Here is a 23961-nt window from a genome sequence, read left to right as displayed (position 1 = left end):
TTGGAGCAAGGAGGTGCCACAGAAATCCAAGGGAATTATATACCGAACCTACTTTGTCCCCATATTGGCATACGGAAGTGAGACATGGGTAATGCACAAAAGTGACAAAAGTAGAATACAGGCTAGCGAAATGAAGTTCCAGAGGAGCAGGTTGGGTGTAACAAGACGAGACAGATTGCGAAATGAGTATGTGAGGGAAAGACTAAAGGAGGAACCAGTACAGGACAGGATAGAAAAATCAAGACTGCAGTGGTATGGACACATGAAGAGAATGGATGAGGGAAGAATTCCTAAGAGGATGTTTGATCTGCAACTGGAGGGGAAGAGGCCTAGAGGAAGACCAAGAGATAGATGGGTGAAGGGAGTGAAGGAATGTGTGACGAGAAGAGGAGAGAACTGGACGAAGGTGGAAGAGGGGGAATGGTGGAAAGACAGAACACGACGGAGAGGCTTGTGTTCCCGACAGACCCAGCCAGTGGCTGGAAACTGTCCAAGATGATGATGATGATGATGTTCATCTTATATCCTCCTTTCAAGACACTTTCCATTCGTTCAACTCCTCTTCCAAGTCCTTTGCTGTCTCTGACAGAATTACAATGTCATCGTTTTTATTTCTTCTCCAAGGACTTTAATACCTACTCCGAATTTTTCTTTTGTTTCCTTTACTGCTTGCTCAATATACAGATTGAATAACATCGGCGAGAGGCTACAACCCTGTCTCATTCCCTTCCCAACCACTGCTTCCCTTTCATGCCCCTCGACTCTTATAACTGCCATCTGGTTTCTGTACAACTTGTAAATAGCCTTTCGCTCCCTGTATTTTACCCCTGCCACCTTTAGAATTGGAAAGAGAGTATTCCAGTCAACATTGTCAAAAGCTTCCTGTAAGTCTAAAAATGCTAGAAATGTAGGTTTGCCTTTCCTTAATATATTTTCTAAGATAAGTCGTAGGGTCAGTATTGCCTCACGTGTTCCAACATTTCTGCGGAATCCAAACTGATTCTCGCCGTGGTCGGCTTCTACCAGTTTTTCCATTCGTCTGTAAAGAATTCGCGTTAGCATTTTGCAGCTGTGACTTATTAAACTGATAGTTCGGTAATTTCCACATCTTTCAACACCTGCTTTCTTTGGGATTGGAATTATTATATTCTTCTTGAAGTCTGAGGGTATTTCACCTGTCTCATACATCTTGCTCACCAGATGGTAGAGTTTTGTCAGGACTGGCTCTCCCAAGGCCGTCAGTAGTTCAAATGGAATATTGTCTACTCCCGGGACCTTGTTTCGACTCAGGTCTTTCAGTGCTCTGCCAAACTCTTCCCGCAGTATATCTTCCATTTCATCTTCATCTACATCCTCTTCCATTTTCATAATATTGTCCTGAAGTACATCGCCCTTTTAAAGACCCTCTGTATAACCCTTCCACCTTTCTGCTTTCCCTTCTTTGCTTAGAACTGGGTTTCCATCTGAGCTCTAGATATTCATACAAGTGTTTCTCTTTTCTCCAAAGGTCTCTTTAATTTTCCTGTAGGTGTAACTATCTTATCCCTAGTGAGATAAGCCTCTATATCCTTACATTTGTCATCTATCCATCCCTGCTTAGCCATTTTGCACTTCCTGTCGATCTCATTTTTGAGACGTTCCTATTCCTTTTTGCCTGCTTCATTTACCGTGTTTTTATAATTTCTCCTTTCATCAATTAAATTAAATATCTCTTCTGTTACCCAAGGATTTCTGCTAGCCCTCGTCTTTTTACCTACTTGATCCTCTGCTGCCTTCACTACTTCATCCCTCAGAGCTACCCATTCTTCTTCTACTGTATTTCTTTCCCCCATTCTTGTCAATTGTTCCCTTATGCTCTCCCTGAAACTCTGTACAACTTCTGGTTCTTTCATTTTATCTAGGTCCCATCTCCTTAAATTCCCACCTTTTTGCTGTTTCTTCAGTTTTAATCTACAGTTCATAACCAATAGATTGTGGTCAGAGTCCACATCGGCCCCTGGAAATGTCTTACAATTTAAAACCTGGTTCCTAAATCTCTGTCTAGCCATTATATAATCTACCTGACACCTTCTAGTATCTCCAGGATTCTTCCATGTATACAACCTTCTTTTATGATTCTTGAACCAAGTGTTAGCTATGATTAAGTTATGCTCTGTGCAAAATTCTACCAGGTAGCTTCCTCTCATTTCTCTCCCCCAATACATATTCACCCACTATGTTCCCTTCTCTTCCTTTTCCTACTCTCGAATTCCAGTCACCCATGACTATTAAATTTTCGTCTCCCTTCACTACCTGAATAATTTATTTTATCTCATCATACATTTCATCAATTTCTTCATCATCTGCATAGCTAGTTGGCATATAAACTTGTAGTAGTGTAGTAGGTGTGGACTTGGTGTTTATCTTGGCCACAATAATGCGTTCACTACGCTGTTTGTAGTAGCTTACCCGCACTTCTATTTTTTTTATTCATTATTAAACATACCCCTGCATTACCCCTATTTGATTTTGTATTTATAACCCTGTATTCACCTCACCAAAAGTCTTGTTCCTCCTGCCACCGAACTTCACTAATTCCCACTATATCTAACTTCAGCCTATCCATTTCCCTTTTTAAATTTTCTAACCTACCTGCCCGATTAAGGGATCTGACATTCCAGGCTCCGATCCGTAGAACGCCAGTTTTCTTTCTCCTGATAACGACGTCCTCCTGAGTAGTCCCCGCCCGGAGATCCGAATGGGGGACTATTTTACCTCCAGAAATTTTACCCAAGAGGACGTCATCATCATTTAACCATACAGTAAATCTGCATGCCCTCGGGAAAAATTATGGCTGTAGTTTCCCCTTGCTTTCAGCCGTTCGCAGTACTAGCACAGCAAGGCCGTTTTGGTTAGTGTTGCAAGGCCATATCAGTCAATCATCCAGACTGTTGCCCCTGCAACTACTGAAAAGACTGCTGCCCCTCTTCAGGAACCACACGTTTGTCTGGCCTCTCAACAGATACCCCTCCATTGTGGTTCCACCTACGGTACGGCTATTTGTATCACTGAGGCACGCAAGCCTCCCCACCAACGGTAAGATCCATGGTTCATGGGGGTAGGGTAAAGACTTTCTGACACGTAAATCTATACTCGATGTTAACAAATTTTTCTTCTTCTTACCATTACCAGTCTAAATTTTATATCCTCTCTACCACGACCATCATCAGTTATTTTGCTGCTCTAGTAGCAAAACTCATCTCCTACGTAATTTAATTTCTTCAGCATCACCTGATTTAATTCGACTACATTCCTCGTTTTGCTTTTGTTGCAAACTGCAAAGTTTTTATTTCTTATCCTTGGACTTTAATTCCTACTTCAAATTTTCTTTTGTTTCCTTTACTGATTGGTCAGTATACAGTTTGAATAACATTGTGGATAGGCTACAACCCTGTCTCACTCCCTCCTCAACTACTGCTTCGCTCTCCATCAAAAAAATGGCTCTGAGCACTGTGGGACTTAACTACTGAGGTCATCAGTCCCCTAGAACTTAGAACTACTTAAACCTAACTAACCTAAGGACATCATACACATCCATGCCCGAGGCAAGATTCGAACCTGCGACCGTAGCGGTCACGCGGTTCCAAACTGAAGCGCTTAGAACCGCACGGCCACACCGGCCGGCCCCCCTCTCCTTCCCCGTAACTCATAACTGCCATCTAGTTTCTGGACAAATTGTAAATAGCCTTTGGCTTCCTGTATATTACCCCTGCCCTCTTTAGAATTTAAAGTGAATATTCCAGGCAGCATTGTCAAAAGCTTTCTCTAAGTCTACAAATGTTGTAAATATAGGTTTGCCTTTACTTAACCTGTCTGCTATGAAAAGTCATAGGGTCAGTACTGCCTCCAGTGTTCCTACATTTCTCCAGAATTCAAAATGATCTTCCCCGAGATAGGCTTCTACCAGTCTTCCCATTCCTCTGTAAAGAATTTGTGTTAGTATTTTGCAACCATGACATGAAACTGATAGTTCGGTACTATTCACACATGTAGCGCCAGCTGCCTTTGGAATTGGAATTATTATATTCTTCTTGACGTCTAAGGGCATTTCTCCTGTCTCTTGCATCTTGTTCACCAGATAGAAGAGTTTTGTCATGGCTGGCTCTCCCAAGGCTGTTGACAGCTCAAATGGAATGTTGTCTATTCTCGGTGTTTCGACTTAGTTCTTTCAGTGCTCTGTCAAGTTCTTTCCACAGTATCATATCGCCCAGCTCATCTTCATTTACGTCCTGTTCCATTTCCATAATGTTGCCTTCAAGTACATCTCCCTTATATAGACCCTCTACATAGTTCTTCCACCTTTCTGCTTTCCCTTCTTTGCGAAAGACTGGTTTTCCTCTGAGCTCTTGATATTCATACAGATGGGTCTCTTTACTCCAAATGTCTCTTTAATTTTCATATAGGTGGCATCTACCTTTCCCCGCGTTATATATGCTTCTCAATCCTTGCATTTGTCTTATAGCCATTTCCGCTTAGCCACTTTGTATTTCCTGTCAATCTCATTTTTGAAATTCCCTTTCGCCTGCTTCATTTACTGCATTTTTATGTTTTCTTCTTTCATGAATTAAATTCAATAACTCTTGTGTTACCCAAGGAATTCTACTAGCCTTCGTCTTAGTAACTACTTGATCCTCTGCTGTCTTCATTATTTCATCTTCGAACGCAAACCATTCTTCTACTGTATTCCTTTCTCCTGTTCTTGTCAATCGTTCCCTAAGGCCCCGTCTGAAACTCTCTACCACCTCTGGTTCTTTCAGTTTATCCAGCTTCCATCTGCTTAAATTCTTACCCTTTTGCAGTTTCTTCAGTTTCAATCTATATAGGTCATAACCAATAAATTGTGGTCAGAGTCGACATCTGCCCCTGGAAATGCCTTACAATATAAAATCTGGTTCCGAAATCTCTGTCTTGTCATTATATAATCGATCAGAAACTCTCCCGTGTCTGCATGTCTCTTCCAGGTATATAACCTTTTTTCATAATTCTTAAACCAAGTGTTGGCTATGATTAAATTATGCTCTGTGCAATATCTTCCTCTTTAATTTCTTTCCCCCAGTCCATATTCACCTACTATTTTTCCTTCTCTTTCTTTGAATACTGTGGAATTCCATCCCCCGTGACTATTAAATTTTCGGCTACTTCAACTATCTGAACAATTTCTTTTCTCTCATCAGATCTTTTTTTTCAACCTCTTCATTATCTGATGATCTAGTTGGCATATAATTGCTGCTACTGTGGGGTGTATGATCTTTGTGTCTATCTTGACTACAATAATGCCTTCACTATGTTGTTCAAAGTAGCTTATCAGCATTCCCATATTTTATTCATTATTAAACCCACTCCTGCATTACCCCAAATTTCATTATGTATTTATAACCCTGTATTCACCTGACCAGAAGTCCTGTTCCTCCTGTCAGCGAACTTCAATAGCTCCCATTATATCTAACTTTAACCTATCCATTTCGTTTTTTTTTTATTTTCCAAGCTACCTGCCCGATTAAAGAGTCTAGCATAACACTCTTCGATCCGTAGAACGCCAGTTTTGTTTCCTCTGATATCGACAGCCTCCTCAGTAGCCCCTACTCGGAGATCCGAATGGTCTACTATTTTACCTGCAGAATATTTTACCCAAGAGGATGCCATCGTCATTTAACCATACAGTACAGCTGCATGCTGTCGGGAAAAATTACGGCTGTAGTTTCCCCTTCCTTTCAACCATTCACAGTATCCGCACAGCAAGACCAGTTTGGTTGATGTTATTAAGGCCATATCACTCGATCGTCCAGACTGCTGCTCCTGTAGCTACGGAAAAACCTTCTGCTGGTCTTCAGGAACCACATGTTCGTCTGGCCTCTCAAGAGATACGTCTTCCTTATGGTTGCCCTAGGTATTGCTATCTGTATCGCTGACGCACGCAAGCCTCCCCACCAAAGTCCATGGTTTATTGGGCGTGGGAGGGGTGGGGAGGTAGCGGGGGGAGGGGAGATTATAATGATCACAAAGCGATTATAGTACCGTTCTTGTGGCTCTACTCCCAATTAACAAAAAATCTAATTTTGAAGAAAACAAATATGGTTGCCCTAGGATTTGACCACAACCTAGTACAATAGAAATCAAATATTCCAAGTAAGTTCACAAGCTTATAAGTTTCAGGCGTTCCTTAAAAATTATTCGTAGAACAAGCCGAGATGGTTTTCATGTACGCTGAAGCAGATGGAAACGGTCTAGAAGCAGCATGGCTATATCATGGCTGTGAGCGTACTTATTTTGCTACCCTCACATACACGAGCCATATCATACATTTGAAGCACTTTTCGGGCGTTTGTTAGATCAAGGGGTTGTTTTAGACAGACGAACGTGCAGGGAGGCGGTGGACTTTGTGTAAATGAGATGTGGAGGACCAGGTTGTACAGGATACTGAGACGAACCCTGATACAAGTTCCAGGTGAATGGCCCATCAACATGGTGTAAGAAAAAGTACACTACTGGCCATTAAAACTGCTACACCACGAAGATGACGTGCTACAGACGCGGAATTAAACCGACAGGAAGAAGATGCTGTGATATGCAAATGATTAGCTTTTCAGAGCATTCACACAAGGCTGGCGCCGGTGGCGACACCTACAACGTGCTGGCATGAGGAAAGTTTCCAACCGATTTCTCATACACAAACAGCAGTTGACCGGCGTCGCCTGGTGAAACGTTCTTGTGATGCCTCGTATAAGGAGGAGAAATGCGTACGATCACGTTTCCGACTTTGATAAAGGTCGGATTGTAGCCTATCGCGATTGCGGTTTATCGTATCGCGACATTGCTGTTCGCGATGGTCGAGATCCAACGACTGTTAGCAGCATATGGAATCGCTGGTTCAAAATGGTTTAAATGACTATGGGCACTATGGGACTTATCATCTGAGGTCATCAGTCACCTAGATCTTAGAACTATTTAAACCTAAGTTACCTAAAGACACCGCACACACCCATGCCCGGAGCAGGATTCGAACCTGCAACCGTAGCAGTCGCACGGTTCCGGACTGAAGCGTCTAGAACCGCTCGTTCTGGAATCGGTGGGTTAAGGAGGGTAATACGGAACGCCGTGCTGGATCCCAACGGCCTCGTATCACTAGCAATCGAGATGACAGGCATCTTATCCACGTGGCTGTAACGGATCTTGCAGCTGCGTCTCGATCCCTGAGTCAACAGATGGGGACGTTTGCAAGACAACAACCATCTGCACGAACAGTTCGATGACGTTTGCAGCAGCACGGACTATCAGCTCGAAGACCATGGCTGCTGTTACCCTTGACGCTGCATCATAGACAGGAGCGTCTGCGATGGTGTACTCAACTACTAACCTGGGTGCACGAATGGCAAAACGTCATTTTTTCGGATGACTCCAGGTTCTGGTTACAGCATCATGATGGTCGCATTCGTGTTTGGCGACATCGCGGTTAACGCACATTGGAAGCGTGTATTCGTCATCGCCATACTGGCGTATCACCCAGCGTGATGGTATGGGGTGCTATTGGTTACACGTCTCGGTCACCTCTTGACGGCACTTTGAACAGTTGACGTTACATTTCAGATGTGTTACGAAGCGTGGCTCTACCCTTCATTCGATCCCTCCGTAACCTCACATTTCAGTAGGATAATGCACGACCGCATGTTACAGGTCCTGTACGGGCCTATCTGGATACAGAAAATGGTCGACTGCTGCCCTGGCCAGCACATTCTCCAGATCTCTCACCAATTAAAAACGTCTGGTCAATGGTGGCCGAGCAACTGGCTCGTCATAATACGCCAGTCACTACTGTTGATGAACTGTGGTATCGTGTTGAAGCTGCATAGGCAGCTGGCAGTTTAGTTGCTTTAGTATTTTATCGAAATTTCGTTACAGCATGCGATTCTTAGGAAAGCGGCAGAGTTATACTGAATACCTGTACACCCCATCCAAGCTCTGTTTGACTCAATGCCCAGGCGTATCAAGGCCGTTATTACGGCCTGAGGTGGTTGTTCTGGATAGTGATTTCTCAGGATCTATGATCCCAAAATGCGTGAAAATGTAATCACATGTCAGTTCTAGTATAATACACTCCTGGAAATTGAAATAAGAACACTGTGAATTCATTGTCCCAGGAAGGGGAAACTTTATTGACACATTCCTGGGGTCAGATACATCACATGATCACACTGACAGAACCACAGGCACATAGACACAGGCAACAGAGCATGCACAATGTCGGCACTAGTACAGTGTGTACCCACCTTTCGCAGCAATGCAGGCTGCTATTCTCCCATGGAGACGATCGTAGAGATGCTGGATGTAGTCCTGTGGAACGGCTTGCCATGCCATTTCCACCTGGCGCCTCAGTTGGACCAGCGTTCGTGCTGGACGTGCAGACCGCGTGAGACGACGCTTCATCCAGTCCCAAACATGCTCAATGGGGGACAGATCCGGAGATCTTGCTGGCCAGGGTAGTTGACTTACACCTTCTAGAGCACGTTGGGTGGCACGGGATACATGCGGACGTGCATTGGCCTGTTGGAACAGCAAGTTACCTTGCCGGTCTAGGAATGGTAGAACGATGGGTTCGATGACGGTTTGGATGTACCGTGCACTATTCAGTTTCCCCTCGACGATCACCAGTGGTGTACGGCCAGTGTAGGAGATCGCTCCCCACACCATGATGCCGGGTGTTGGCCCTGTGTGCCTCGGTCATATGCAGTCCTGATTGTGGCGCTCACCTGCACGGCGCCAAACACGCATACGACCATCATTGGCACCAAGGCAGAAGCGACTCTCATCGCTGAAGACGACACGTCTCCATTCGTCCCTCCATTCACGCCTGTCGCGACACCACTGGAGGCGGGCTGCACGATGTTGGGGCGTGAGCGGAAGACGGCCTAACGGTGTGCGGGACCGTAGCCCAGCTTCATGGAGACGGTTGCGAATGGTCCTCGCCGATACCCCAGGAGCAACAGTGTCCCTAATTTGCTGGGAAGTGGCGGTGCGGTCCCCTACGGCACTGCGTAGGATCCTACGGTCTTGGCGTGCATCCGTGCGTCGCTGCGGTCCGGTCCCAGGTCGACGGGCACGTGCACCTTCCGCCGACCACTGGCGACAACATCGATGTACTGTGGAGACCTCACGCCCCACGTGTTGAGCAATTCGGCGGTACGTCCACCCGGCCTCCCGCATGCCCACTATACGCCCTCGCTCAAAGTCCGTCAACTGCACATACGGTTCACGTCCACGCTGTCGTGGCATGCTACCAGTGTTAAAGACTGCGATGGAGCTCCGTGTGCCACGGCAAACTGGCTGACACTGACGGCGGCGGTGCACAAATGCTGCGCAGCTAGCGCCATTCGACGGCCAACACCGCGGTTCCTGGTGTGTCCGCTGTGCCGTGCGTGTGATCATTGCTTGTACAGCCCTCTCGCAGTGTCCGGAGCAAGTATGGTGGGTCTGACACACCGGTGTCAATGTGTTCTTTTTTCCATTTCCAGGAGTGTATATTTGTCCAATGAATACTCGTTTATCAGCTGCATGTCTTCTTGGTGTGGCAATTTTAATGGCAAATAGCGTACGATCATGTGTATCCTGTACGGCAACCGCTATTATTCCTGCCGCCTGCAGGTCCATGGAGGCCACCTTCAGCAACTGCTCTAACGTGGATGCAGTGCAGCTCTGTACTGTGATCCGGGGCTATTTGTTGTAGTTGCACGTGCACCGTCCTTTTCCGGACACCTGTTCATTGGGCCGTTTTTCCTACATTTCCAGCCATGCATTCATCCCTGCAGTTTGTTTTATTAGTGTTCACCCTTTATATGTGTTGTCGGTATCCACCACGTAACCAAAATAGATATCACAATGGGGAAAGACATTTACTAATGTCCAGCAGTTAACCGCCCTGAAGGAATGCAGCAAGTCGGTCAAAACGCTGGCAGTTTAGTTGCTTTAGTATTTTATCGAAATTTCGTTACAGCATGCGATTCTTAGGAAAGCGGAAGAGTTATACTGAATACCATCAGAATGTACAAACAGAGTGAGTCGTAGTTGACGGAAGAAACTGGAATGAATGACTCCGTTGTATTCTAATCTGCGGCTCCGACATACGCCGTTTTCCTCTCCTGTCACGATGCACCGGCAATTGGCATGCAAGGACGCTGAATCATCCGAGGACGACAAGAGTGCTCAGTTCTAACTTTAGCTTGTCATGTTTATTGCTCTGCTTGAGACGATTCTGACATACAAACGGACGTTGCAGTCTTTAGACGCTTTTCTGGGTTTTTCCACTCATAATTTCAAATGGCTATCAGGAACATCTTAGCCAATTCGCCGAAATATACTCAGTGGCTAAAAGTCATGGAAGGCACTGGATATGAAGCTAATAGTGAATCGCTACTGCGCAAGTCCTCTAAACTGAAGTTACAAGTCAAGGCTTGAACTCAGCTGAATAACAGTTGTTGGAAAATTGAAAATTTGTGGTAAGTTCCTATGGGCCCAAACGGCTGAGGCCATCGGTCCCTAGGCTTACACACTACTTAACCAACTTAAACTAACTTCCGCTAAGAAGAATACACACATTCATGCCCGAGGGAGGACTCGAACCTCTGACGGGAGCATACCCGCGAACCGTGGCAAGGCACTTCGGACTACACAGCTACCCCATGCAGCAACAGGTGTTGGAGTCGTTATGGATAGAAACTGATCTATGATTCTTGCACCGCAAGCCCAACTGGAATTGTGCAGTTGTACTAGATTCATGAGTTATTGAGAAGTACATCTACATCTACATTTATACTCCGCAAGCCACCCAACGGTGTGTGGCGGAGGGCACTTTACGTGCCACTGTCATTATCTCCCTTTCCTGTTCCAGTCGCGTATGGTTCGCGGGAAGAACGACTGTCTGAAAGCCTCCGTGCGCGCTCTAATCTCTCTAATTTTACATTCGTGATCTCCTCGGGAGGTATAAGTAGGGGGAAGCAATATATTCGATACCTCATCCAGAAACGCACCCTCTCGAAACCTGGCGAGCAAGCTACACCGCGATGCAGAGCGCCTCTCTTGCAGAGTCTGCCACTTGAGTTTGTTAAACATCTCCGTAACGCTATCACGGTTACCAAATAACCCTGTGACGAAACGCGCCGCTCTTCTTTGGATCTTCTCTATCTCCTCCGTCAACCCGATCTGGTACGGATCCCACACTGATGAGCAATACTCAAGTATAGGTCGAACGAGTGTTTTGTAAGCCACCTCCTTTGTTGATGGACTACATTTTCTAAGGACTCTCCCAATGAATCTCAACCTGGTACCCGCCTTACCAACAATTAATTTTATATGATCATTCCACTTCAAATCGTTCCGCACGCATACTCCCAGATATTTTACAGAAGTAACTGCTACCAGTAAAGGCAGCGTCCTATAAATTTTCTGGTCGTTTGCGGGGCCCACCCGAGTCGTGAATTCACGGAGTTTTTCAGCTATTAATCTGCGTGCAACCAAAGAGCGGTACAGCGTACCATGCCACACACTCCCATTATTCCATGGTCCAGGGACGAGGTTAGTGGGTACACGCCACTAGTTGAACTCTGTGTCTAGGTGTCAGCAAAGAAAAGCCTATGCATTGTGTTTCACAATACAGTCCTCGCCGAACTGTGTTTCCGAAACCCCATTTTCAAATCTGACTCTCAGTAGACCGTAGATCGCCCTTCATGGCTCTATGGAGGCGATGTGACGTCCGTAGGTCAAATAATTGTGGTCATCTTGTGCGGCTGTCAACTCCTATTGTGATCTGCAGTACTGAATACCCGTCCTAGACACGATCTCGGAAACCGGAATTCGTATGTAACCTCCCACCAGCGGAAAATGCTCCTTTCGGATCACAAAATATGCGAATATGTTCCTGTTAATTTAAAATACTGACTGAAAAGTGGGGTACCGGCTACCTCATTCTACTTCCCTCAGCACTTTCAAACATTTTTATCAAAAACTTTGGCATGTGAACAAACTCGCGCTATTATTAATATGCAACTCACCTCAAAGTCCCCCAGTTTCTCCTACTTGTAACTCATTAGTCCATCCACTCTCAGATGCCCTGTCTCGCTCATTCATTCAGTCCAGCTCATTGTCATTATCTCTATGTGCCTGTCTGTCATTGTTTCCTATGTTCCTGTGTAACATCCTTAGTACCCTTCTTTCTGTCTTTCAACTACAATCTTCTCTCACTGTCTTTCATTATTTCTGCTGTCACCCACTCCCATTGTCTCTTTATTCCTCCCCCTCCCCCCCCCCCCTTCCTAACCCGGGCACTGTCTCCTTCACTCCATTCCTAACACTGCTCGGTTACTCCACTGTGCCCCTCTCATTCTCTCACACTATCTTGTCTCCTTCGCTCTTTCTATAATATAGCCACTGTCTACTACCTTCCAATATTTATTACTTTCCTGTCGCTTTCGCTTTGTCAGTGCCACTGTCTTCTTCTTTCTCAGCATATTCCAAAGACTAAATTCTTGGGAAAATCTTTAAACGTGCTGAGGAAGACAGCATGAAGCAGCTGGTACCCCAACTTTTCAGTCAGAGTCTTTAAAATAAACAGATAGGATAGGAGAATTTTTCCGCTTGTTCCGTTCTTTTTCCTGATGCAGCTACGAATTTAAATCCTATGAAAAGAAATACATTGGTCAATAAAATTTTGATAGCTTACTTATCAGAAATCGAAATAAAGCAAAACTAATTTTACACCCTACATCGGATTTTACGTGCAAAAAATTTTTTTGCATGTGCTTCAGTGATACATTACTTTAAAGCGTATTTCTCCGGGATACGTCACTTTATAAGCTACGTTTACACCTCGCACCATATTTTATGTGCAAAAATATTTTAACTTTGAACCTCTCTTTCCCACAAACGGATAGATATAAAAAACATTTTCAGTTTTATTCAAGATTGGAATCTTAGAAAAACGTCGTCTTGGAACCCTCAGCTGGGTTTTGATCCGCTGGTGATGGCGAAAATATAGTGAAAAAATCATTTTTGTGGGGTTTTCCGAAGAACCACCCATGAATTAATGGTGCTTCCGTAAGTCCCATCAAATCCACATAGGCCACATCAAATGTAAAAGGAACCAAACGACTTGTTAGGTTTGTCCAAGCAGGAAAAAATGTGAAGTATTCATACTTTGACCCTGTACTGTAGGATACTGACACTAAGACGATCCTTTTGTGGGGTATGCAAATGGTACCTAGCCCAAGTGTTATCCAAAGCACTTCATCTTACCGTTTTATCAGTAGTGGAATCCGAGGTTTGAGCAACGGAAAATTCTGATTTTTTTTGTGTGTAGTTTTGGAACACAGTAGATACACATGCTATCGCCTGCATACCGATACGCTATGACCCATGCGTCTTGCACCATTTATGATATGAGGTTCAAAGCTGGTTAATTGAAAAAGGGCTGCCGAGTTCACAATACACTGCCTATAATACACTGATTAGGTATCAGGTTTACAGTGGTCCCACACGGCACATCTAGCCGCCACATCACAGCCTCATACATGGTACTATCATGCTCAAAAGTATCCGAAAGGCATGAATTGTGTTCCACCTGATGCGCATGCACACCACATAACTCTTTTGCAGGTTCTCTTCTCTGTTTTCGGTACAGTCGTTTGATTATGCAGAAAGTGTTCCACAATTGACCGCTAAAGTACTCCACTCTGTATGGCAGTAACTACAGATGTAAATTAACCCCGCAAAACGACTCATATTGGGGAATACCTTACTAGAAATGACATGGACCTTTACACTGGTAACTTAAATTTATTACAGTAAGAGACTTTCTAAAATGTTATCACTCTCATTAGTATCTGAGGCAGTTATTGTCCCATACTCAATCATATACTCGTAAAGTATGCATAGTGCCCTTTTCTTGAGAATAAGAAATTTTTCAAGAATATTTTGCACTCTGAAAGTGCTATGTATTCAAAGTATTTTTTTTCTCTAAAACGTTCTCCAGCCACCTATTAACCATCGTTGACATGAACTGGTTAATGAACTAACCTGTTCGACAACTGTGATTAATCATGACAAGTTTGCTATGGAAACCTCACCATTAGTGACGTTTCAGTAGTAATTTCGCTGTATTCATAATGGCACGTGGATTTGTGCACGGTTCGAAAGTCACTTATCGTCCTTGTTATCTAACATGAAGTGACGTAGAAAATCATGAGCAGCTAGTTGTGTATATGTTTTAAGTTTAAAAGACATGACCAACAGTTTTGTTCTTGATATTAATACAAACCCCGTATCTGAAGGCAAGCCAACCTACGATACGTTCTCGTGCCTGACCGAGACTCGAACAAAGTACTGATCATCTTTGCTGACTAGGCATAAAGGGACGTGACATACCTCATGTTCTATTAGTATTAGTTCACAGCCTAAATGTGTTCTTGCAATTTCATGACGAAAGTCCTTGTACTGGTCCGCGACTCCTATCCATTAATTAACCACAAAAGATGTTAAATATGGTTTTGGTTCACAAGTTGAGAGATTGCGGCGCACTCTCACTTGTGATACGCTGTCATGCTGCTTAATGTTCATAGGGAAGGTGATCTTTATTATTTGGTTGCTGTATTTGATACGATCTGACTTCATTCATATGATGAAATGGTTGGCATTAGTTCACTATCTTGCTTGTGTGCTCTAGTGAAGTCATAGCGGCAGGTTTTATTTGTGTTCGAAGGAAGAGGTTCAAAATGGTTCAAATGGCTCTGAGCACTATGGGACTTAACATCTGTGGTCATCAGTCCCCTAGAACTTAGAACTACTTAAACCTAACTAACCTAAGGACATCACACACATTCACGCCCGAGGCAGGATTCGAACCTGCGACCGTAGTAGTCACGCGGTTCCGGACTGAGCGCCTGAACCGCTAGACCACCGCGGCCGGCGAAAGTAGAGGGCGCCGAGCTATTTGCCAGCAGTAAAAGCGTACGGCGGCTGTGAGCTGAGGGGACCTTTTCACTATGGAACCTGGTGAAAACGCTTTGCCGACAGCCGAGTCCTCCGGTCTTATTGTGGAGACACACTGGGTGGCGCCAGATGGTCGGCGGCCGTGTCCAGGTAGACTGACTAGCGCTGAGGAGTAAAAGCATCTATGAGCGGCACAATGTAAGATCTGATGGCAGACAATAAAGCAGAGTATGCGCCCTTGTTAGGTAGAAAGCGGATGAGACGGCTGAGAGTTTCTGAGAATTCTGTGGGACAGAGCAGCGGTGCTCAGGCGTCCAGACTATGCTACAAAACTTATTTGTGATGCCACAAGGCTTTTAGCGAGTTTATGGCCGTTATTTGGAAAGTTCGAAATGGACACAACAGTGGAGATAACGATCTTTTTATGGAAGTCTGTGGTTCCATCCAAGTCATGCTTTCAGCAAAAACATGATGTAAACGCGTGGGAAAGAGGGCGCAAAGATGAACCTTTTTTCTTTTCCCCCAGTTAATTTTTAAAATCGCTGCTTGGTCAAACCTGAGTATGCAGATGGGGCGGTCTCCCAGCTTTGAATGCCAAGCTCCAGCTTGTGATTGGTTTGCGCTAAATTGGGTGTAGTCTAAGCATGCAAATGTGCTATGCTACCGAACTGTGGAGGAAAGCTATAGAGAACAGAGAAAACCACTCTTGTACTGGTGTTTCACTAGAAAAGATCGGCAGGTCGTTACCTAGGAGGGGAGACTTGTGTCCTTTGCTAGTGTGCCACTTGAAGCCTGTGCCAGTTACCATCTCAAACATCAGAGGTACTGCTTCCAGCATCACACACACAACGAGTTATGCGTGGGTGTACTTATTTGTTTTAAATCGGCCGTCTAAACGTTTGACATATTCAGTCACACATAGTCGTGTCACGAAGTGATATTGGTTTGGCGGACCAGAAAACAGGTCCACCTGCACAATGGAGTCCACCGAGGTTTCAGAGGCTTATAGGGAAGTACCTGCGTTCCGAATCAGCCGAATGCGAGACCGCGTACTTGCATATTTCCGGGCACGCGCCGTTAATAACAGATTGTCGCTGTTCGTGATTGCAGTTGGCGAGTGTGTCGTTCTGTGCCACCCTTATCTGCAGAAGGGTAAAGTATTATTAGCTGCGGCGTAGGGTTTCAGTATATGCTTCTCAGCACCCTATTCTTTAGAACCATATTTTTCTTTATGAAATGATACAGATGCTTTGGGCCCTACCATGCATGTATTCACATTTATGAAGTCAGATAAAGCGTTTGGTTCTGGTTAGGATGGTGCGTTGATCCCCAGCTGATCACTTTGTTAACCCAAGACCGCATGTAATTGAAAGCGTTTGTCAGATAAAAATGTTTGTGTGGCGTTTCTTTAGCCATCTACTGTCATGTGATGTTAAGAATGAATAAATCAATTGTTATTTAGACCACAGCTCCTCCCACTGATTTACAGTACCTTTGCCATTTTATTAAAGTCATGATTGCAATTGAAAGAACCCAGAAGCCTGCAAAGTAACAAAGTTGAAATGATGCCACATTAAGTTTCGGACGGGGATTCAAACCCAGCACCGAATCGGATTTGCTAACTAAGCACAATCAAATGTTGGATATTGAATTTACTTGGCTTTACAAAGATGAAGAGAGTCTGTTGGTGCCTACTAAAAACCATGACCTGGAGTGTCAATCGAACCCAGACCGTAAGTATTCCTACTATTAATCCACCAAACCACCCAACTCCACATGTGAATAGGTAATGCTTTTATTGTAATAAAGAGCGCCACGCTGGAATGAAATTCTGACTCATCTTGTGTATTAATAAATAACCTCTTCAGCAGTATTTAGTCATTTATTACTGGATCACTACCGGTTTCGTGCCACTACAAGCGGCATCTTCACGTGAACATATGATTACAACATAAGAGCAGAAAAGGACTAAATACAGCTTGCCGTTGTTAATACCCAATATGAATACCCATAACTGTGGCTGCCCCACCTACAAGGTTTTATGCACAAATTATGACTCCCTGGCTACCTGGAGTGAATTACAGCTGTTCACAACATTCATTTCCTTCTTTTAACTAGTTACCTCGGCTACCCAATGCTTCTATTCAAGTTCATTTTGTACTCACTGATAATAAATCACATAACGGCCGATACGGTAGGATGCGGATGTTTTCGTAACAATTGTTGCCTTCAACTTGAGCTTCTCTGCTGCGATATCTGTTCGTGGGAAGCGTCGCGTAGTGCAAAGGAAAATCTGTGTTCCTGAATCCGATTTTTCCGTCATTTAGGCAACAACTACTACCTAGCATGAACCAAGAGGATAGCGATAAATGGCGCCTTGAGCCTACGACTTACAGCGGACGTTTCTGCGCTCATACTGGCAAGTATAAGATTGTTTAATATTGTAGTTTGGATTTCAGGCTGAAATATTTTCGATGAACTGAGAGTACACTATGCAGTAACAACAACGTTGTAACCAGTGGCCACACAACATCTGACGTGAAAAATATAATACTGGCAGGACGACAGAGCCTACGCATCGTCACTGATGGTATCCAAATTTTTGTTATATGCAATGCTTGGCAAGAAAGGAAAGTGAGAGAAGTGGGAGCTGCAGGTGGCCTGGTATTTAGAAGAAATAGTATTTTGTGGCACGTGTCGGGCACGACATGACTCATTTTTACTAGCGTCGTTCCCAGGCAGCGGTTGGCCCATCGGAAAGATTGCAGAACGAAAATGGCAGGATCATTCGTTCGAGTCCCTACCTATAAAATTATTTTTACTTTTTTATTTTCAATTTTTACGTTACATGTAGAGCCACGCTCCACTTCTTTATAACTCCCTCTATCTTCAAGTCCTTCCGACCAAGTCAAGTCATCGTCTCACACAAAGATATATTCCTATAAAACTTCCACAACATTTTCGAGTATCTTACTTGCAATTTTAATGTGTTCTTCATTTACAACTGCAAAATTTTCTGTAGATCAGATAGTTTTCGGCCAAAATATGTAAACTATGATCCAGCGCTGTTTTTAATCGTTATTTCATGCTTCACTGTGGACGCCCTCATCGTGTGGGGCCTGTTATTCTTCTACTGACGTTCCAGGTCTCTCAATGTTTTCACTTGTGCTATCAGATATTTTCAATCTACTCGATATTTTTCACAATTTCATACAATGTTCTCACAACATTGCCGTCAACGTCTCGCTATTTGATCGAGGTCTAGCAACCGAATGAAGTCCACAGCTAGATAGGCAGTGCGACAAAGGGCACCATCGTATGTCATTAATGGCGTCATGGTGTTTTCCCCTTTTCTCTTCCCCTTCCGCTCCCCCGTTTGACAAAGGCAGTTGTCCTGTGTATAAAATAGCTGTAAATTCAAATTTTCCGTGAAAGCCGGCCGTTGCGGCCGAGCGGTTCTAGGTGCTTCAGTCTGGAACCGTGCGACAGCTACGGTCGCAGGTTCGAATCCTGCCTCGGGCATGGATGTGTGTGATGTCCTTAAGTTAGGTTTAAGTAGTTCTAACTTCTAGGGGACTGATGACCTCAGATGTTAATTCCCATAGTGCTAAGAGCCATTTGAGCCTTTTTTCCGTGAAAGTAAAAAATAGTGCCAAATTCAAAAAACTGCCAAATCGTACTAGTGTGTCTTCCCATTAATATGTGGTAGGACTGTTGTCCTAAGTATAAATTGGCGGGAAATTAAAAAACCCAAGATGGTGCATAGCCATGCTGACTGAACTGGTTTACTGGGACAAGCTCTATGAGATCCGAATCCAAGACAGCTGAACTAGAATACTAGCTCTGACCCTGTGACGTCAGGAATCAATTTCTGTAAAACTGTCCCTGGTTCTATGACGTGAGATACATAAGGGGGTTTGTGCATGTCCACGCCTTTCTGTTACACTAAGGTCGGCTGACCTACTTAACATATTACTCCGCCCCCAGCTATTATTCACTCTGAAGTGTACGGTCACTGCCTACCGATTATCCTGACACTATGTTTGGATCTCTACACTTATGTCTTTATTAACTCCACATGAGGGGGGGGGGGAGTAGAAACAGGGCCTTCCGGACATGCTCCCATGCTGCAGCCCTGACTTATTCCCCATCGTTACAGTCCAAGCTATATCAAACTATAGGCTGTGTAGCAGTAACACTTGCGTCTTTATTTAAACAAATATCTTGCCAGAGAGAGCTCTCTAGTCTTCAGTCGTAAGCTTCATGATCATCAGACCGACTGAGAAGCCCACCACCCGTCTGCAGTACCTGTCTGGGAGCCAAGTCACAGCGCACAACTGTCGCTCACAGAAGATTGGGCAGAGCCGAACTCTTGGCCGCTGGAGTCTTAATGCTACATAAGTCATTCCAGCCGCGCTCGCCCTGCAGTAGCACCTGTGTGATATTTCTCTGCATCGAGTGGTCACTGGTACATAGTGGCGCACCTCCAGGGACAGTGGGGCACGAATGTCTTATATAGTATTGTGAGCCCAGCTGCTGGCGGTTCAGCTCTGACCAACATTCTGCGAGCGGCAGCTGCGTGCTGTGACTTGGCTCTAACTGGATTGTTGCTGACAGGTGGGGGGACCTGTCGACCGGTCTGGTGATCATGAACTTAGCGATCGTGGAACAGTGAGCCCTCCCTAGCAAGGTATTTTTCTTTTTAAATGTATAAACAGGTGTCCCTACTACTCAGCATACAGTTTGGACTTAGGGGAATATGTCGGGGTAGCGTCTTCGGGTGTGTCTGGAAGGCGCTTTCCGTCCGCCAGTGTGATGTTAAATAATGACACAAGTGTTGAGATTTAATCTTAGGAAGAGTCCTACACAGTGACCACACACCTCTGAGATAATAATATCTGGGGGGAGGGTGATGTTAAGTAGGTTAGCCAACCTTTGTTTAACAGACAGGCCTGGATATCACAGAGCCAGCGCCAATATTCCTGAACTTATATTCTAACGAAGTACAACGAGGACCAGTATCCTAGTCAGCCATCTTGGATTATGATGTCACGGAGTCTGCCCCATTATTCCAGGTCAGCCAGCATGGTACAGTACTATCTTGGATTACTGAATTTCCTGCCCGTTTGTACTTAGAACAACTGCCCCACATTATAGGAATGGGGGGAAACACGCTAGTGCAACTGGGCAATTTCTTGAATTTCCCACCGTTTTTTAACTTCCTGCCAAAATTTGAATTTCCAGATTTTTATACATAGAATGAAATTTTCACTCTACAGCGGAGTGTGCGCTGATATGAAACTTCCAACTGACGTTTCATATCAACGCACACTCCGCTGTAGAGTGAAAATTTCATTCTAGAAACAACCCCCAGGCTGTCGCTAAGCCATGTCTCCGGAATATCCTTTCTTCCAGGAGTGCTAGTTCTGCAAGTTTCGCAGGAGAGCTTCTGTGAAGTTTGGAAGCGTAGAGACGAGGTACTGGCCGAATTACAGCTGTGACGACGGGGGCGTGCGTCATGCTTGAGTAGCTCAGTTAGTAGAGCACTTGCCCGTAAAAGGCAAAGGTCCCGAGTTCGAGTCACGGTCCGGCACACAGTTTCAATCTGCCAGGAAGTTTCATTTTATACATAGGATAACTGACCTTAGAGAGATGGGGAGACGGAAAATCCCATGACCTCAGCGGTGACATACGTTTGCGCCCTTTCTGCCCACCCGCTCATCAGCTGTTGATGACATTGCTAGTTACGCCTACAGAGCTGTTTCAGTTGCTGTCTCTCGACCTAATAACGTGAATTTTACGAGAATGTTGTGAGAACATAGTGAAAACACTGCGAAAAATGTCGAATCGACTGAACGACTGAAAACGTCTGATAGTACAAGTGAAACTACTGAGACGTGTTGAACATGATTAGAAGAGTAACAGGACCCACACAATATGAGCACTCACAGGTAAGCGTCATAGCACGACTGGAAATAAAGCTGGATTACAGTACATATCTTTTGGCAGAAACTGCCTGACCTCACCAGAAAATTCCGCGTTAGCAACAGAAGAACACATTCAAATTGCAAGTAAAATACACGAGAAAGTAGTGGAACTTTTAATCGGAGTATACGTTTGTGTGGACGGATGAGCTGATTTGTTCGGAAGAATTTGATGATCACGTGGACTACGAAGAAGTGGAGCATGGCTCTTCGTGTAACACAAGAATTAAAAATAAAAATAAGGTTCTCTATAGGGACGCGAACCCTTACCTGTCGCATTTCCGATCTTCAGTCTCTCCGATTGCCAACCGCTGCCTGGAAACGAATCTAACAAAACTGGATCATGCCACTTCTGACAAGTGCCAAAAAGTTCTATTGTCTCTAAGCTCTTGGCCAGTATGAGAGTAGAAACGTCCGCTGTAGTTCATAGACTCAAGGCACGATGCGTAGCGATCACCTGGGTGACGTCAGCTAGCGTCAGGCGGCCATAGTCCAATGGAGCTGAAAATGTTCTGATCAGGACGGGCAACTAAGAGCTCTTTATCGGAATGTCATTCTCAGGTTCGGCTATTACGGGTGGCTTAGTAAATGAAGTAAATTATCTTTGAGCTTCCAACAGATTCCTACTGTTAACAAATATATGAGCTGTGGTTTTACTAAACTGTGCAAAATTGGGAGTCATCGCAACTTTTCCTTTGCAATGAGCGACGTTTACCACGAGCAGATAGTGCAGCAGCGCGACTCAATCGGAAGGCAACAATCTCTGCAAAAATTTCCGCATCCTGCAGCGTCAGCTGCGTTTGTTAATACCTGTCATGTGATTTACTTCTGTGATCACAAAATCAAGTCAAACATGGGTAGACGAGACAGCTGGATAAAACGAGATACTGAATTGAAAATTTTTGGCAGGTGACAATTAACAGCCGTCAAGTAATGTATAAAATACATGTATGGCCATCATTTGCTTTTTTCAATCCAGTATAATCCAGTCCAGAAGCCAGGGAATCGGAATTCTCATCCACTAGGCTCCAGCTTTACGACAAAAACATTACGAACTCACATACGGTTTTGGGCAGTCTGGGCCGGCCGGAGTGGCCGTGCGGTTCTAGGCGCTACAGTCTGGAACCGAGTGACCGCTACGGTCGCAACTTCGAATCCTGCCTCGGACATGGATGTGTATGATGTCCTTAGGTTAGTTAGGTCTCAGTGGTTCTAAGTCTATGGGACTGATGACCTCATATGTTAAGTCCCATAGTGCTTAGAGCCATTTAAACCATTTGAATGGCGTGATCTACATATGAGATGTGGCCATTATTTATGTAATGACAGATGTGCTAATCCGTGAAGATGGTCTGTGACCGAAACTCGTCGATATTTGGGTTTTAAATTAAATTGTAGCTGATAGTCAAACGTGCATTTTATACAAGACAGTGAATGTTTTAAACGGGGTGTAATCCACTCCAGGAGCCAGGAGGTCAGAATTCTCGTACAGTACGACGCCTGCACTATTACAAAGTCATTACCAACTCACATATGAAGTTGGGTGGCCTGGTCGGTTGATGATAAGATTGTGTACTGTGATACGGGTTCGATTCACACTTCAGGTGACTGTTTTTAATAGCCACAAACAGACTCTATTCATCTCTGGTAAGGCCAAGTAGTCAACATGAGACTGCGCCGTGGTCTCATGTTCACATTAAACGTATTTCCCCTTCCCTGCCGACTAGCGTTTAAGTTGGGCCTCGATAAATGGGAAAGCGCTTGCATGTACAAACTCCGTCAGCAGTAACCTTTCTCAGAGGTGTAATATTAACGTCATTTAATGTAACAGAGCACTTGGTCCATCTTTTATTTGAGCCTGGGATGTTGAGTATGTTGGTTCTGGACTGGGATTCACAGGATTTTATCCCTTCGTGACGATACAATTCCGTAAATCCTCTGCGTGCTGAAGATTCTAAACTCCTCAAGAACTATACTTAAGGCTCGTGTCTCCCTTGGTATCCTTGTCCAGCGTAAAAAAAAAATCATCATTTATTTTCAACTTTTAGCATGAGCACACCCCTCTGTTATTGAAATATATAAAAATGGCTCTGAGCACTATGGGACTTCTCAGGTCATCAGTCCCCTAGAACTTAGAAAAACCTAACTAACCAAAGGACATCACACACATCCATGCCCGAGGCAGGATTCGAACCTGCGACCGTAGCGGTTGCGCGGTTTCAGACTGTAGCGCCTATAACCGCTTTTTTTTATGACGCTGTCTTATTTTATTCACACTGTTAAAACTTCGCTTGCACACTTCAGATATACATTTTATCAACAGCTATAATTTCGTTAGTTTCCTATGGACTGATTTAGCAACTAATCATAAGGCGAAAGAAGTGTATATACGTAATAAATCGCTTCCCGAGCCCGGGGTCACGGGTTCGATTCCCGGCGGGGTCAGGGATTTTCACCTGCCTCGAGATGACTGGGTGTTTGTGTTGTCCTCATCATTTCATCATCATCCAGGAAAGTGGCGAAATTGGACTGAGCAAAGGTTGGGGATTTGTACGGGCGCTGATAACCACGCAGTTGAGCGCCCCACACACCAAACATCATCATCATCATCATCATCGTAATAAATATGTCAATTAAAAACGGAATCTTAAAAGATAAAAATTTTCAGAGCTCGTCCGAGATTTGAACCCGGGACCTCTCGCACCCGAAGCGAGAATCATACCCCTTTTTTTTTCTCCATTGCGCCACATTTTTTTTTAGTCATAACATTCCACAGTAGTATATAATTTTCAACTGACATTTAAAAGTAATAAAACAAATTAAAATTAATTACAGGTTCCTCGGCATTTTAGAAAAAAATCCAAGTCTAAACCAGATAGTGATGATCGTCACTTGATCGTATTTGTTTTTCAAAGATCAAATTGTCTCTCGTTTCTTCATGTTCTGAATCGCATCATCGAAAATCACA

Source organism: Schistocerca cancellata, chromosome 3 (assembly GCF_023864275.1).
Source record: "Schistocerca cancellata isolate TAMUIC-IGC-003103 chromosome 3, iqSchCanc2.1, whole genome shotgun sequence".
NCBI classification, from domain to species: Eukaryota; Metazoa; Arthropoda; class Insecta; order Orthoptera; family Acrididae; genus Schistocerca; species Schistocerca cancellata.
This window is presented reverse-complemented; position numbering follows the sequence as displayed.